Source organism: Perognathus longimembris, chromosome 2 (assembly GCF_023159225.1).
Source record: "Perognathus longimembris pacificus isolate PPM17 chromosome 2, ASM2315922v1, whole genome shotgun sequence".
NCBI classification, from domain to species: Eukaryota; Metazoa; Chordata; class Mammalia; order Rodentia; family Heteromyidae; genus Perognathus; species Perognathus longimembris.
Window position 1 is genome coordinate 65489116 of NC_063162.1, and position 9202 is coordinate 65498317.

Genomic DNA, 9202 nt, shown 5'->3' on the forward strand with positions numbered 1-9202 from the left:
TTAATTCAAAACCAGCCCAGGCAGGCAAGTCTGAGAGATTCTTAGCTCCAGTTAACCAGCAAAAAGCTAGAATGGAGCTGTGGCTCAGTCTTGAGTAAAAAAGCTAAGGGAGAATGTCCAGGCCCTGCATTCAAGCCTTAGTACTGATACGAAAATAGTAATAAAAAGAAACAAGTGGAAAAATTGGAGTCACATGAATAACCATGTATTGCATGGGTGCTTTCTCCTCTTATTCTTGACAATACGTCCTTGAATGCATCATGTCACTCTCAGAGGTATTAAATGGGATCTGTCACTCTTCACAGGTGATTGAATGGGACCTGTCACTCTTCACAGGTATTGGATGGGACCTGTTACTCTTTACAGGTGATTGAATAGGATCTGTCAGCACCTGGAGCCTGGCTCAGAACTTGAACCCAGTGCTTCCACAAGGTTGTAGATGCTGGAGTTTGTCTTTCTACTCTGCACACACCTCCTTTTTTGAACAGAAAGAGAGGGTGACCCCTCACTATATAGGAAGTTTAATCCTCCCAAGTCTTAGGGACTTCTCTTTCTTTCTTTCTTCCATTTTTTTCTTGGCCAGTCCTGGGGCTTGAACTCAGGGCCTAAGCACTGTCCCTAGCTTCTTTTTACTCAAGGTTAGCACTCTACCACTTGAGCCACAGCACCACTTCCAGCCTTTTCTGTTTATGTGGTGCTAAGGAATCTAACTCAGGGCTTCATGCATGCAAGGCAAGCACTCTACCGCTAAGCCATATTCCCAGCCCTGGACTTCTCTTTCTTTCTTGCCTTTTTTTTTTTTTTGCAATGGAGCCCAGCAAACGTTAGAGTTACACCTCCAGTCCCAAGGGGTACTGATTATGGTGTAGAGGAGGGGCCTTGGGAAGTGATTAAGATTAGGTTAGGTTATTGGTTATTAGGTTAGGATATACAAGTTAGTTTAGGATTGAAGCCTGGTGATTTTATAGAGAGCAGGAGAGGGACCACACAGACCAGACAGCTACATGGGCATTAACACCATGATGTCATGTAGCACAGCACCCTCACTGGGGCCTGTGCTGTACTGTGTGGACTTCTAACCTCCACAACTGTGAGACATAATGATCCTTTTCCCTTTGTAAGTGGCTTGCCAGGTTTTGTTACAGTAATGCTAGTCCAGAGCAGAAACAAATTGAAAATATAATGAAAACAGAAGTAAGGAGGTCAGGTCTGGCTGGAACCATCTTGGCCACATGGTGAATGACAGGGTCTGGCATCTTGTCTTCATGGTAGAGGAAGAGAAGTCCCACACATAGGTGATGGGTGTGCCTGAACTCCTGGAGACAGGGGTGGGCACTTGGATGATAGGTTGCTGTACTTGTCAGTCTACTGCCTGGGACTGGGAGATTCCTGTGACCCTACCCCCTGACCTGACCCTATTTAGGGTCAGGCCAGCTCAAATGCCATTTATGCCATGCCACATGTCTCCATGTTCACATCCTGTGTCCTGTCTCCTGACTCATCTCCGGTCACCATGGTGTCCCACTCCAGCTCTCCATTGGAGCTGGATGTTTTTGTTCTTTCTTTCCTCTCTGGTTTCCTAACAGTGTTAAGGGTATTTGCGGGCTGCAGTTCTTTGTAACAATGGGCTGCCTGCAGACTGCTAATGCTCTATTAAAGACTCCAAAATTCAATCCTTCAAAATGTGGTTTCTTTGATAATTTATCATATTACAAAATCATTTCACTCATAGGAAAGACATTTTAAAAGAACAAGACACGAGTTGTGGTGAGTGCCGTAAAGCAGAGTGGCCGCCACTGCGATGTGAGACCAAAACCACCTCAAGTGTTTTGTGGAAGTCATTCTCAGCGTGGTCAGAAGGAGGCGTGGCACCAGGGAACGTGCCAGAAGTACACATTCAGAGGTCCTCCACCAAGTGTGCTGAATCAGAAACTTTGGAGAACATCATCCCTCAATCTTTGTTGAAGTATCTGTGTTCATAGAAAATGATATTTTTAATCCAAAAAGATGAAAACAACCAGATTATTTTCAGAAGACAACCAAGCCAACACCCCATGAGTAGAATCAACAAAAATGTGATTTTGGCCCTGTTAACTCTGACAAGTTCTGCATTTCTCTTGTTTCAGTTGTACTACTACAAGCATTATTTGTCAGCAAAGAATGGAGCTAATTTATCAAAATCCAAAGGAAGCAGAATTGGATTTGATAGTATACAGTGGCGTGCAGTTAAGAAATTTATTATGCTAACGTCCAGCCAAAGTGTACCAGTGTTCCTTATTGATCCTTTGATTCTGGAACTGATTAATAAAAACTATAAACAAGTGAATAATACTTTTTGTGGCTCTGCTTCGGAATGCAAGTTTTTTTGTGTTGCAAGAGACTTCACTGCATTTGCCCTGCAATATCATCTGTGGAAGAATGAGGAAGGCTGGTTTCGGATAGCTGAGAACATAGGATTTCAGTGCATAAAGATTGAGAGCAAGGATCCCTGGCTAGATGGGATCGACTCACTTTCTGGAACTGAAGTCCCCCTGCACTATGTCTGCAGGTTGTCCACTCATGCCATCCACTTGGTGGTCTTCCATGAGAGGAGTGGCAACTACCTCTGGCATGGCCATCTACGACTCAAAGGGCACATTGACAGGAAGGAAGTTGGTTCCTTTTCGAAAGCTACAGTTTGGCCGTTATCCTGGAGCTTTTGACAGGCCAGAGTTACAGCAAGTTACTGTTGATGGACTGGAAGTTCTCATTCCAAAAGACATAGGACACTTTCTAGAAGAAATACCACACTCGAGATTTATTGAGTGTAGCAGTATCTTGATGATAACACTGTGGAGGCCATGTCCTTTTGGAAGAGTGCAAAGGAGTTGCTTCAGCTAGCAGCCAAAACGTTAAAGAAATTGAGAGTGCCATTTTGGCTTAGCAGTGGAACTTGTCTAGGATGGTATTGACAGTGTAATATTATTCCTTATAGCAAAGATGTCGACATAGGTGTTTTTATACGAGATTACAAATCTGACATTGTTTTAGCATTTCAGGAAGCAGGACTTGCACTCAAACACAAGTTTGGGAAGGTGGGAGACAGCTTGGAGCTATCTTTCCTGGGAAAAGATGATGTAAAACTTAACATTTTTTTCTTCTATGAAGAGATTGACCATATGTGGAATGGAGGCACTCAGGCTAAAACAGGAAAAAAGTTTAAATATCTGTTTCCCAAGTTTACAGTTTGTTGGACTGAGTTTGCAGACATGAAGGTCCATGTGCCCTGTGAAACCATTGAATATATTGAAGCCAACTATGGTAAGACCTGGAAGATTACTGTAAAGACATGGGACTGGAAGAGCTCGGCCCCTAATGTGCAGCCCAATGGAATCTGGCCTATTTATGAATGGGATGAAGTTATCCAGTTATATTGAGATACTAGGATAGATGCTTAAAAATCATATCTTTTGTCACACTTAAGTGGGACCCACAGGAGAAAAATGGAAAGTTCAAAGACAGAGAAGAGTACGAAGTCCTGAGCCATCCACTTTAATTCTGTTATTCAGCATTTTTTGAGGAGTCTCTGCATGCTAGGTAAAATGCTAGGTGACAGTGGAGAAGCAGAGGTGAACGAGCAAATGCTTTCTTTCCTGTCTCTTAGAGAAACACCAATTTTTTTCTCCACTCTTTAAAGTACTGAAGTAGAATGTGATATGTTCTATAATGAGTTTTTTTTAGATAATAATCATCCATTTCTGCCTGTCCTCAGCATTTAGGCTGGTATGTTCTAACATTAAGATTGTGATGTCTAGTGGGGCTGGGAATATGGCCCAGTGGCAAGAGTGCGTGCCTCACATACATGAAGCCCTGGGTTCGATTCCCCAGCACCACATATATAGAAAATGGCCAGAAGTGGCGCTGTGGCTCAAGTGGCAGAGTGCTAGCCTTGAGCAAAAAGAAGCCAGGGACAGTGCTCAGGCCCTGAGTCCAAGGCCCAGGACTGGCAAAAAAAAAAAAAAAAAAAAGATTGTGACTTCTCAGTAAACATTCTAGTAATCAGACTTTAGGTAACATCAAGAAAATGTGGTAGCAGATTCAGTTTATAAGCAATCTTGTATGGAATTGATTATTCCTTATTCTATTAAAAAAAGTGAGAACTTATTTTATACCTTGTCAAGATAAGAAAATTTCCATCTACTTATTGTTTTCATATTTGAAGCAAAATGAAAGATAATGCTTATATGATGCTTAAATTTCCAACCATTGTGAGAATATTTTTACTGACCCCTAAACAACAATTGTTGATAAATCATTCGAGAAAGACCATAGCACCCAAAATTATTTGAAAGAGCTGTGATTTCACCAAATCTATTTTCTTTATTTTTCTCACCCACTCTTTTTATGTATTTATTTATTGTCAAAGTGATGTACAGAGGGGTTACAGTTTCATACATAAGGCAGTGAGTACATTTCTTATCCACCTTGTCCTCCTCCCTCATCCCTCCTACCTTCCCCCCTCCTCAGTACCCTCCCCCCCCATGAGTTGTACAGTTGGCTTACAGCATGTAGTTTTGTAAGCATTGCTGTTGCATTGGTTTGTCTTTTATCCTTTGTCTCTCTATTTTGATGTTCTCCTTCCCTTCCCTAGTTTGAATAAGCGTATATATAATACCCAAGGTACAGAGATCAGTAACAGTGACATCAGAGATAAAACTCTGGGGAAGAAAGACAAAGGAAAATGACATGGTACATTGAAAATAACAACAATGCTAAACCACTTATTTCCATAACTTGAAGTTCATTTCACTTAGCATCATCTATTGTGATCTTCTGCTAGGACTATCCTAGATGTGTACAATTATTCCCGATGAGGGAAACTGTAGAGTCTTTGTTTTTTGGGGCCTGGTTCACTTCACTTAGTATGATTTTTTTCCAAGTCCTTCTATTTCCTTACAAATGGGGCAATGTCATTCTTTCTAATAAGAGGCGTAGAATTCCATTGTGTATATGTGCCACATTTTCTTGATCCATTCATCTACTGTGGGGCATCTGGGTTGGTTCCATATTTTAGTGATGGCAAATTGTGCTGTGATGAACATAGTTGTACTGGTAGCTTTAGTGTGATCTAGCTTGTATTCCTTTGGGTAAATTCCCAAAAGTAGGGCTGCTGTCACCTACTCTTTTAGGTAAAAATATAAATGATTCTATCTTCCAAGTTTATGATCCTGTACTCCTAATTTTAACATTGACACCAAAATACTAATAAAAATATTTCTGATTTTTAAGAAAAAAAAGAACAAGACACATGCATTGTCTGTGGTTACAAGTCTGTGGGCATGGGGCCAATTGAGGATCAATGTAAAGCAAACCTCATGGAAAGAGCAAGGTATTTTCCCAGAGTCAATGGAGCACACAAATAAATTTTCATGAGGTTTAAGCATCAAAGGGCTGTGCCTTTAACTTACCAAGATTCCATTAAGCATCACAAACATTTCAAGTCTCATCAAATACAAAGAAATTGCTACTAGCTGGCTTTTGATCTACTAGCTGGCTTTTGATCTAGTGTCTGTGCCTTGGGTTTGAGATTGGCCACCTTACCCTTAAAAGAAACTTAATTCTTGTCTCCTTTGGTATAATTTTCTTTTGGTAAAATTGTCAAGAAGATCAGAAAACAGGGAGGGAGCCAGTTCCATTTTTTTTTAATATACACAGACTTCTTGGTATCACAGACCTGGCCCTGGAGGGCCTGGGGTTGCAGAGTTGAGAGAAAGGTACAGCTGGGAGTTCTGGATGGAGGGGTGTGGGGGAGGGTGGGGGGAGACCACCGGTATCAGCCTCCTGGGATTCCCAGCCAGTGTTCTTCACGGCACTCCCCTTTCGCTACATGTTTCCTCATGGGTTTAACTAAACACAGCAATGTCCACAATTATGTGTGTAAAGATCGCCAGGTCGTTTCTTGCAACTCAAGGTGCCCCAACACCTCTGGGAGGAGAGCTGTCTCACAGGCCCCTTCTGAGCAGTTAGAAGCACTAGGATCAGCATTTGGATTTCCAAAAGTGCAAATAGTGGAATCAGCTGAGAGTAGATACTCTAGACAATCATGCTTACGGAGTTGAGACTAAGAGGAATGTGAGATGTTACAAGTTTTCTCCAGACTGCTTTTTCTTCCATGTTGCATAGGTTTCCTGGTGCTGCCTCACAACATGCCACAGACAGGATATCTGCAAACCTGGATTTGCTTCCTGTGCTGGAGGCCAGAAGTCTAAGGTCAAGGTGTGAGCGGGGCAGCCCATCTTGAGGCTCCAGGGGATGGTCCCATCTCTTCACCTTTGGCTCCTGAAAGGGGCCAGTACTCTCTGGCCTCCTCTGTAGAGCATGTAGATGTGTCTTGCCAGTCTCCGCAGCCTTCAGTCCCATGTGGCTCTAAGTCTCTTAGTCCTTATTAGAAGCTCAGCCATTAGGTTAGGGCTGGTCTTCAGAGCCTCATCCTAACTTTGTTCTATCTGTGAAGATCCTATTTCCAAATTCACAGGCACAGAGATGAGGGTTTGATGTACCCTTTCAGGGAATGTGATCCATCCTCTAGCATATATATCTGGCATGATTCTGATCACACATTTAGTGCATTTTCTCTATTGCATCTCCTTGTTAATAAGTACTTGTAATGTCCAGTCATGTTTAAAGTGTGTGCATGCACAAAAGCGTGTGGTATGTGCAACCTGGTGACATGTGGGGAGGGATGCAGAGATCATGTTTGTGTAGATGAGTGTGTAAGTCAACTGTCTGTTCCTGTGACAGAATACCCAGGGCAATCGATTGAGAAGGAAAGGTTTGTGGTAGCTCACGCTTTCGAGGTGGTTAGCTCATGGTTGGTTTTGGTCCTGAATCTTTAGGCTTGTGATTGTGAAGTCACTGTGGTTGGAACACATGCCAGAGGAGGCTGACCACTTTACTGTTGCTAAGAAGCAAGGAGACAGGACAGAAAGAGGCCAGGTGCTACTAATCCCTTTGAGGATACATCCCAACGATATAAGTTCCTTTCCCCTCCAATGTTCCCAGCATAGAGTATTTGTCATCTTCCAATTCTGCCATGGATGGTGATTATTGGGAGGTACTCAGACTCAGAAAGAGAGAGAGAGAGTCTTCAAGTGCAACAAGTTCTAGCTAATGTGTTGTTTCTTTCCCTGATGGACTAGATGCTTCCTTCCTTATCACCCAAACACCCACAATCTTCTCAAGTCTTCATGGCAGCTCTGGGAGTAGGGACAGGAGATCATATTGCTTCCCAAAGGAACAAAATGGGACTCAGAAAGCAATTGACTGCATGAGAATATTCAGCTAGAGTGTGGTAAAACCAGGACACACAAATCCAGCTGCTCTGTAGACAAAATTGTCATTTATTTCCACATCTCAGTGGGATTCTCAAATACTGTGGCTCCTGCTGCACAAAACCAGAAGATTCTTGAAGTTACTGTGTGCTCTCCCACTGCTCCTTAAAACCAACAGAACTATGCATGTGGTCAGTTCTACCAGGGATGCCCTTGGCTCTGTCTGTTCACCTGATTTCATTTTATGGAACTGAGACTCAGAATCCCTTTCTCTAGGAAGCCTTTCTTGACTTCTGTTATTTATTTGTTTTTTTTGCCAGTCATGGAGCTTGAACTCAGGGCCTGAGCACTGTCCCTGGCTTCTTTTTGCTCAAAGCTAGCACTACCCCTTGAGCCACAGTGCCACTTCTGGCTTTTTACATATATGTGGAATCGAACCCAGGGCTTTATTTATATGAGGCAAGCACTCTACCACTAGGCCATATTCCCAGCCCCTTGACTTCTGGGTCATGTCCTCTTGGTGATCTTATAGCCTTCTCCATGCCATGTGGACACACTGGTCATGGCATCCAGCATGGCCATTGAATTCCACTACAAGGACCTGTCCTTCCCATGTGCCTTGTTTTGAGTACACGAGGATGCACAGGGATGCATACCAGATGGGAACAAATGAAGTGGACCACCACATGCTTCACAGCTGATTCTCCTCCAGCTAAAGTCAGGACCATGGACAATTCCAGGCTGTGTTAGGCAGGGTGAAGACCAAACTCTCAGTGCCCAGAACCAAAACCTGGGCTTCAGCCTCAGCTTTGCTGTTAGGATACACTGTGTGACTCATTGTCAGACCCTTGGAAGACCTCCCCACACCCACAGCTCCTCTGAGAAGCAAAGAGATGAAATGAGATCATAATCAACAAAGAGACTTGTAGGGATGAGTCAAGAAGCAGGGCTGAGGATGAAGGATTTCCTGAGGCCAGCAAAACTACCAGCAAAAGTTCTTTGCATGTGTGTGTGTGTGTGTGTGTGTGTGTGTGTGTGTGTGTGTGTGTGTTTTGTAGGTCTTGAACTCAGGGCCTGGGCACTGTCCCTGAGTTTTTTGGCTCAAGGCTAGCGCTCTACCACTTGTAGCCACAGCACCACTTCCAGTTTTCTGGTGGTTAATTGGAGATAAGAGTCTCATGGACTTTCCTGCTCAGGATGGCTTTGGACTGTGATCCTCCGATCTCAGTCTCCTGAGTAGCTCAGATTACAGGTATGAGTCACGGGTACTTGGCATTTCCTAACATTTTTGAAGCTACTACTTTCCTGTTTCCTGAACATAGTTTTTCCTATCTCAGGGTATTCTAAGGACAAGATGTTGGCATAATTTTCCATGCCTGGGGCCCATCTTGATGGCTGGCTGGTCATTCTTTCTGGTTCAACCCAGTACAGGAGCTGGAATCACTCTTGACTCAGTACTAAACTCACTTCTAACTACTTCTAACTGGCCAGAGTTGGCAAAAGTAATTCAGCCAATCAGCCTCCAGGTTGAAGTGACACCAAAATACTCACTGCTTTGAAATACCCTTCCTTCCAGCCTGGAGGAGCAAAGCTGTGCCTCCTCATTTCAACTGTTTGCCTTGTCCTAGAACACTCCTCCTTCTCCTCTCTGTATATCCTAAATCCATCAGCTTCCAGTGACGAGAACAGATAATGTGCTCTGCCTTCCATGTGATGTGCCTCTTGCTGGGAGGGAGCTCTCCATGCAGTGCTGAAAAGCCTAGAGGTGAGAGAAGCCATTCATTGAATGTAGGGGCCTAGCTCAAGGTGAGCTGGGAGAGCTCTGCTTCAGAGAAATGCGATGTCATAGCCTTAGGAAAGCTTTGCATAGAATGCTGTGAGTTTTCCCCATA

The 9202-nt window shown here is 43.4% G+C and overlaps 1 pseudogene; it reads left to right on the forward strand.

Annotated features, from left to right (window-relative positions):
- The first annotated feature begins 1998 nt into the window (after window positions 1-1998).
- LOC125345731 lies at window positions 1999-3658 on the forward strand (annotated as a pseudogene).
- The last annotated feature ends 5544 nt before the right edge of the window (window positions 3659-9202 follow it).